Below are 8006 nucleotides of genomic sequence, written 5' to 3'. Positions count from 1 at the left end.
TTACAGACTCAGAGCCCGGGCCTCACCTTCCGCATCATCTTCTAATTATCCGCTTCGCGCTGGCTTCTCCTCCGTGATGCCCTCAGTTTCCCGGGGTGGACACGGTGTTCATAGTCATTATTACCTTCGTCACAGGCCTGGCATACAGGCGCCCCCTTTTTATTGAGGTACTAGGAACTGAACCCAGGGCCTCCACACCCACCTATATCCGTCCCTAGCCCTTTTAAAATATCTTTTTGAGACAGGGTTTTGCTAAGTGGCTGAACTGTCCAGGCTGGCCTAGGACTTGCAGCCCTCCTGCCTCAGCCTGCTGGAGTGCTGGGGTTATAAGCCTGTGCCACCACACCCAGCTCTGTAAGCCCTTTTCAGGGTCTACAGATTTGGAACAAGTCACCTCGGTGTGCAGTGCTTTGTAAGTGACATTTTATTTCGCCCAGGGCTCTGTGGACCTGACATTTGCAAAGGGCTCAGGCCAGTAGCTCTGCTGTGGCTGAACAGGGCCACCGAGGCAAGTCCCCCAGGCCAGCACCCCGGCACACATGCCTGCTGCATTCCCGGGGACCAGGGAGTCACTAAGGCTAGCGTGGATTCCAGGGGAGGGGACAGAGACACCTTCCAGGAAGAGCTTCAGGACACTGCCAGAGCCTGCAAACTGCAGAGAGATGACAGACAGGTGATGGGCAGACTTGGAGTCAACCCCCACCCTGCTGCCCACCTGGAACCACACAAGCACCTCCCAATTGCTCTGTACACTCTCTCCAGCCCCTTGGTAGCTCCTGCTGGCTTTCTGAAAAAAGCCAAGCTGAGGTTAACGGCACACACCCATCACCCAGCCCTCAGGAGGCTGAGGCAGGAGGATCACTGCAAGCTCAAGGCCAGCCTGAACTGCATAGTGAGACATGGTTTTTTCTTTTTTTTTGGTACCGGGGAACAAACTCATGACCTTATGCTTGCCAGGCAGGTGCTATGCCACTGAGCTAAATTCCTGGCATGAGACCCTGTTTTAAAAAACCACAACCAAAACAAACGAACAAACAAACTGCAATGAGAGGGCAGTAAAGTCCAGCCCCTGCTGCAAGGATGCCCCCCCAGCCGCTATGGGCGGGGGCGGGGGGTGTCTTGTGTGGCCCAGGCACGTGCCAAGCACAGCAGCTCGGGGGTCCCAGGTCATTGTCTCGCCCTCCCTCCTCTCCTGCCCTCCCTCTGCTCCTGCCACCCTCCCCAGGCCACCCTCCCCGGGCTCAGGGACCTCTCACCCTCGCGTGAGTGCATCCCAGACAGAAAGCGGGAGCCTGCCCAAGATAGCTTGGGGCTGTTAAGTTGCTTTTTAAATATTCCATACTTGCTTATTTATTTGTGGCACTGGGGTTGGAAGAAGTCTTTCTCATTGAGCCAGATCCCCACTCCCTTTTCCTTTGATTTTCAAAGTGGGTCGGCTGAATCCCCTCCCCCAGCCTCCCAGGGGGCATCGTGCAGGCTCCTCTGTCACTTTAGTCTCTGTCCAGCATCTCTTCCCTCTGTCTGACCTTTCGCTCTCCTAGTAGCCCAAACACTCGATGTTTCGTTATTTCATGCGCCTTGCGCTTTCTTTTCTAAGTCCTCCCTCTTCCCCTTCCCTTTCCCCCTCCCCCGTTCCCCTCTCTCTTTTTTTTTTTTTTTTTTTTTTTGTCTTTTTCGTTTTTATCGGTACCAGGGATCGAACTTACGACTGCCTGCTTGCAAGGCAGGTGCTTATGCCGCTGAGCTAAATCCCCAGCCCTCCCTTCTCTTTCTTTGTTTGGTTTTTCAGACGAGATCTCACTCTGTAGCCCAGGCTGGCCTCAAACTCACAGCATCCTCCTGCCTCAGCCTCCCGAGTGCTGCGATTACAGGCCTGCGCCACCACGCCTGGCTGACAGTTTTAAAAATAGAGATTAAAATGTGCAAGGAGGCCAGGCATGGTGGCGCACACCTGTGATAACAGCACTCAAGCTGAGGTAGCAGGACGGCTGCAAATTTGAGCTGATCTGAGTTTCAGAATGAGATCAAGGCCAGCCAGAGAGATTCTGTCTCAGACAAATATTTTCCTGTGGATCCCATTGCTAAATTCCTTTTACAAAGCCACAGAAATAAAGATGGCTCCATTTGTGTTCACTTAAAAAAATCTCTATCGAGGAAAGCCCGGGGTGGTGGTACATGCCCATAACGCTAGTATTAGGGAGGCTGAGGCAGGAGGATTGCTTAGAGTCAGACTACATAGTGAATTCAAGACCCTGGGGAACAAAAGCCCTTCTCAGGGCATCTCAGCGGCTCAGGGAGCTCGGGAGGGGTCCGGGCCCGAGCGGGCTGGGCTATGACAGGCACCGTCTGGAAAACTCCGTGCAGGATGAGGAGCGGAGGTGTGGGAGGCTCCTCACCTGCGCCAACAGGACGTGGGCAGGGCGGGCGTTGCCAGGCAGGTGTGCCCAAGGCCACGCTCGGTACTCACAGCCGGCCCGGGCACACGCGCCTGTGTGCACACGCCCAGGCGCGGATCCGAGCCAGGGCGCTCACCGACTGAGGTACACGCGGCCACGCGAGCACACACTCGGCCCAGGCCACAAAGGCCCGGGCCGCCCCGCCCAGTGCCTGCACCCCACCCTGCACCCCAAGGAGCGAGGCCCTGTGGGGTGGGGGCTGTGGGCGGCCGCTGATGTCCCGCGGGTATTTTTGTCCATCCAGCTCCACGTCCCCAGGGACTGTGAGGAGCCAGGTGGCTGCACTGGGAAGCAGATGGCCCCGAGGCGCCAGCAAGGCCGCCCTGCTGCCCGGCCGCACCCCAGGGTCCCTCCAGCGGGCACCTGAGGAACGCCTGGCAGCCCCATCGCCCCTCGCGGGAGCTCAGCTCCCCACAGCACCGTGGGCAGGGCCACCCCCTCCCCCGCCTCTCCTTCCCTCCCTCCCTCCGTCCCCCTCCCTCCCTCCGTCCCCCTCCCCGCCCCCACCCCCGCTCCCCTCCCCCTCCCCCCCAGCGGCCCCCGCGCCTGCACGCGTGGTGTCCCCTGCGCCTGCGCAGTGAGGCTGCTCCCCCCTCGGCCGGCGGTGGATTTGGAAAGCGGTTTAATCTCTGGGCTCTGACAGCCGAGGTCGGAGGGCGGGGCGGCCCCAGGCCTGCAGGCTTCCGCGGGGTCCGGGGAGGCCTGGACGCGGGCGCTGTGGACTGAGGGGACATAAGCAGGGCTTTCTAATCTGGTGTTTATTTTTAAACAGTAGTAAGTCGGAGGGGAAAAACTAACAGTGCCTATCTTGGGAAATTTATCATTCAACAAATATGTATCGAGCGCGTTTTATCTGTCAGATGTTCCAGGCGCTGGGGACACGGAGCCCTTGGGGACCTCAGAGCCTAGGGAGTTAGGCTCCTGCTGGGTCACTAACTTGGACCTTCCTGCCTCAGCCTCCTGAGCGCTGGGATGACGGGCCTGGCTGAGGGGCCATCTTGAGCGAGCCCGGGGTCCACACCAGCCATGTGACCCCCAGCCTTGGCGTGGTCATCGGGCTGGTGACCGCCTCCGGCTCCGGAGGGAATTGCTGTGCGCCTCCTCCAGGGTCAAAACCCAGCATGGCTTCCTGGGGATCCTCCCACGTGGCAGGCTCCTGTCTCCCTGCGTGGGTTGGTTTGTTCTCTCGTGTACGTTAATGCGCTCACGCGTAATTGTTTTACACCTGAGGTAGAATCCAGCAGTCTGCATTCTGCTGCTCAGTGCTCCTAGCACGTGGCCCCTGCATCCCCTCGCCCTGTCCCCGTCAGGTCAGTGTGGTTTTCTTCTGAAGCCTCCCTTGCTTTGAGCGCTATGCGCTCTTCTCCCGTATCAACCTCCCCCACAACCCCGAGCTGTGGGTCTTTTCATCGGAGAATGGATTAGAAGCCACAGCCTGGGTACCAGGTGCCATTTTTAATCTTTGCTACAGGTGGTTAAGGAGCACTTCTCAGTGTGGTTAATGAATGTGTGGGAGAGGAAAAGGAGAAGCTGGGAGGTGGTGGGGGAGGAGGAGAGAAGAGTCGTGCAAAGGCCCTGAGGCAGGAGCTGAGGAGGGAGGAGCCGACTGAGCTGCAGGTGGGGAGGTGTAGGTGGCAGAAAGGCATCAGAAAGGATGCTGGCTCTTCCTTAGATTGACAGGGAACCCAGAGCCACCTGAGTTGCTTTTTAATAAAATCCCTCTGGCCTCTGTGCTGGGAATAGAAAGCTGTGAGGGCTAAAGGAAGCTGCCATTGTGAGACTCCCAGGGCGCCAATGTCATTGCAGATCAGGTGGCAGCTGTGGGTGGGCATGGAGGGGCTCAGGTGCTGGATGTGGCATCCAGACAGAGCTGACTGGTGAGGACAAGGGCGGGGTTGGGGGCCACAGTGGGTGGCGCTCAGCCTGAGCACCTGGAAGGGGCAGCTGGCAGCTGTGCGGGCACAGTGGCAGGTTTGGTGGCAGGGCTTGCACTCTGTATGCAGGAAGCTGGGGACACCCACCATTCCCCCAGGAGAGGCCAGAAGGTCAGGGCTGCAGGGTGCAGAGAAGGCCCAGTGACCGGTCAGCAGCTCTCTTGGCTTCTCAGAATGAGGGATGCAGAAAATCCGGGGCCAGGGACACAGAGCTGGAGGAGGCCTGGGCCTTGGGGCCCAGCATAGATCTGCCCTGAGGGTGGCACCTCAAGGGAGGGTGCTGAATTCCCAAGAACAGTTTGGTAGAGGCTGGGAGGGGTGGGGAGAGGAGGAGAGGGACACCTTCTCCCTCTTCGGCCCTCAGATCTTGTCCCAGAGCTGCTGGCAGGATCATTGTTTCATAAACAAACCTCAGATTGTCACAGCCTCTGCCACAGTCCTCCTGAGCAGGCTTCCTCATTGAGCTGGGACACACAGCACATGGCGGCCCCAGGGCCTTTGCACATTCTGTGCTAGCCAATTAGACAGCTTTCCCCAGCCAGAGGTGTCACTCATTCACTCCCTCTGGTCTCAGAATATAAGCTCCTCCAGGGCCACACTGTGTTAGGATTCAGCCAAACAATGCATGACCGACAACTGTCTCTCTCCTCCTGGGGCTCTGGGTCTGACCCTTACTGATGGTTGGTTGAAAGGTTAATGCTGGGGCTGGGGATTTTAGCTCAGCGGCCCAAGGGCCTGCCTGGCAACTGCAAGGTCATGGGGTGGATCCCAGCTACAAAAAAAAAAAAAAAAAAAAAAAAAAACAGAAGAGAGAGAAAGAAAATGAGACATCATGGCAGCCATTGCTGATTCCTGTCATTTTGTTTCCAAGTCCAATGATGCTTTTATTCTTGGTTTTGATTGGCTTTAGTCTGTTTTCAATTATCTGATTTCAGTATGGACAGCCATTTTGAGGAAAACGAGACATTCCGGGGGCCATTGTTGATTTCCCAGTGTCCGTTTTTGAAGGCCAGTCCGGCCCGCACTCTCTTGTTCTGGTTGCCTTTGTACTGTTTTGATTTGAACTAACTCATTGTGTGTGAGGGTGTGGAAGCTATTACACAGAAAACAAGAGACATTATGGCAGCCACTGTTGATTTCCTGTTGCTTTGTCCTGAAATCCTGTTATTTGCATTGCTTTGCTCTGATCTGCTTTGTTCTGTTTGGCTTTGTTTTGTTTTATTCTCTTTAAAAAAAGGAGAGAGAGAAAACAGACAAGCAGCACTTCTGGTATCTTTGAAGCAGTGCAGACACCGGGCACCCCAGCCCCCCAGCCCTGTCCCGGGTGCAGACAGACTCACCCCCCCACATCAGCCCCCCAGAAATGGGCGCAGGAATCAAGCAGCCAGGCGCAGGATGAGCAGCTGGGGCCAGCCTGGGATGGGCCACCCCAACTCACACTGAAACCCCAGACTCACACCCAGAACCCAGCGGTGCAGAACAGACCAGGCCCGAAGAGCTGCCTGGGGCAACGGGGCATCAGGCTGGAAAGGGTTAAGCCACCTGGGTGGGGGTGCGCGTGGGGATGGGTGTGGGGGTGGCCTGGGTGGCTGCACAGGTGCTTGCCCTGTGCCGGGGGCCCCCCTGTGCCCCCCCCCACAACCCACAGGCTGAACTCCAACCAATAAGGGGCTTTTGTGGTTTTTTGGAGACCAGATCTTACCATGTAGCCAGGCTGACCTGGAGCGTGCTGATCGTCCTGCCTCAGCCCCCTGGGTGCTGGCATGCCGGCCTGCTTGGCTCACACCAGGTTTTGAGAATAAATTGTGGGCTCCCTGGAGCCGCCACCGTTCCTCTTTTGAAAAGCAGGTGGACGGTGGTGTCCCCAGGCGCTGACAGCTGGCTGGGTCACCCTGGGCCTCCCCGCCCTCTGTGTCAGCTGGTGCTGGGGACAGCTCTCTGAGAGGCCAGGTCCTGCGTCCAGGAGGCAACACATCCACTTTCAGGCCCGGGTGGTGGCAGAGCCGGGGCCTCGGTATATCAGTGTCCCCTCCTGTGGCCGCAGCCAGCCGAGGACCAGGAAGCCTGGGGCCCACTCTGAGCTCGCAGCACCCCAAAGGTCACCACACGGTGCAGGCTTGCTGGCTGGGGGGTCAGGTTCCAGCTGTCCAGGCCTGCAAGGCACAGGTCCAGCGCTGCCTGCCACCACACCAGGATTTATTTATAACCGCAGGTCCTGTTACCTCGGGACCTTCAGGGCCCGATTAGCGTCTCTCTCCCTCCTCCAAAGGCTGAGGACAAACACCCTGCGCCCTCCCGCCTCAGCCTCCCCTCCTGCCTTCAGGGGTCCCACGTCTACCCAGGCTGGGAGCTGGGGTGCTCTGCCCCTCCTCCCCGAGTTGCCCAGGTTATGGTCTGTCCTGGGTGGCAGTTTATGGCCCAGGGTTGCCTCTTTCCTGGCTCACAGCTGAGTGCAACGCGGGAGGCCAGGCACCTCTGGAACGGCAGGAAGCCCTCCCCCCAGAAGTGGCGTTTGACTGAAGGGGTGGCTTGTAAGACCCATGGGGAGACTGAGGCAAGCAGGGCCTGGCCGGGGTCATTTTTCATGCCAAGCCTTGGGCTGGATGCTGGCTCAGGAAAGCCCGGGCCGGGTCATCTGTCCCCTGTCCCAGCTTTGGTTGCACAGTGGGGCATCTTGGGGTGACCATGTGCTCATGCGTGTGCCTGGGGCGAGGTCACACAGAGTGGGGGAGCCCGGGCCAGGCGTTGAGGGAGGGGACGCAGCTGCCCTTTCTGAACTTCGCTGCTCGACTCTTCCTTCTTGGGCCTCAGTTTCCACAAAGGAGCAGTAAGGGAGGCGCTGGTGGCCCAGGGGCCTTTCCACCAGCTGTGTCCCTGAGGTCCACCCTGGCGAAGACCGGGGGACAGGCCAGGATGGTGGCGGCCGGGTGAGGTTGTGTGCGCATGCGTGTGTGTGTGTGTGGGGGGGGCTGACGGTGTACCAGGGCACGTGGCTGGGTCTGCGCTGGGTCTGCGCATGCGTGCGTGTTCAGGCCCTGGCAGAAGGCGAGCCCACCCCTCCCACCCTCCCTTCCTACCCCCCCCCCCGGGAGGTCACCTGGTGTTCCCAGGCCGGGGCAGTCACTGAGCTCGGGCTCTGGAAGCGTCAGTGGCTTTGCCGATCTTTCTCCCAAATGGGTGTCAGCACCAGCGGAGGGAGGGGACACTGGTGGCTGAGAAGGCGGCAGTGACTTCGTGACAGATGGGGACAAGAGCCAGCTCAGCCAGGGCTGTGCTCTGCTGTCTGAGGTGGGGACTCAGCCGGCCAGGTTCGGGTCTTTGTAGGAGCCCGTTGCTTGCTTTGCCTTGGGAAGGGAGGGTCTTGGGCCTGTTTGCAGATGAGGAAACTGAGGAGCCCTGGGAAAGTGGTGGAGCTGGACAGAGCCCAGCGGGAGCCAGGGAGCTCCGCCTGGACGCTCAGGCACTGGGCCTTCCCTGAGTCCCACCTCTCATGAGCTCTGCCCTGGGCGGGCTCTTCACATGCTGCTTGTACAAATTGAGGCGGGGGTGGGGGGGTGGGGGGGTGGTGGCAATTGGGATCAAAACCCACACAGGAGCCACCACAAAAAATGGCAAC

The 8006-nt window shown here is 58.8% G+C and overlaps 1 long non-coding RNA gene across 1 annotated transcript; it reads right to left on the bottom strand.

Annotated features, from left to right (window-relative positions):
- Window positions 1–5239: 5239 nt before the first annotated feature.
- LOC106027057 (uncharacterized) lies at window positions 5240–7424 on the bottom strand. The gene is made up of 2 exons (XR_001200627.2): window positions 6093–7424; window positions 5240–5615 (listed from the first exon to the last, which is right to left on the bottom strand). It is a non-coding gene; the product is annotated as an uncharacterized LOC106027057 (long non-coding RNA).
- Between the last annotated feature and the right edge of the window lie 582 nt (window positions 7425–8006).

The sequence above is a fragment of the Cavia porcellus genome, unplaced genomic scaffold, assembly GCF_034190915.1.
Source record: "Cavia porcellus strain 051 isolate PalLab524CR breed Dunkin Hartley unplaced genomic scaffold, mCavPor4.1 scaffold_6, whole genome shotgun sequence".
NCBI lineage: Eukaryota > Metazoa > Chordata > Mammalia > Rodentia > Caviidae > Cavia > Cavia porcellus.
The sequence above is the reverse complement of the archived record's forward strand: the minus strand, read 5'-3'. Positions and strand labels throughout refer to the sequence as shown.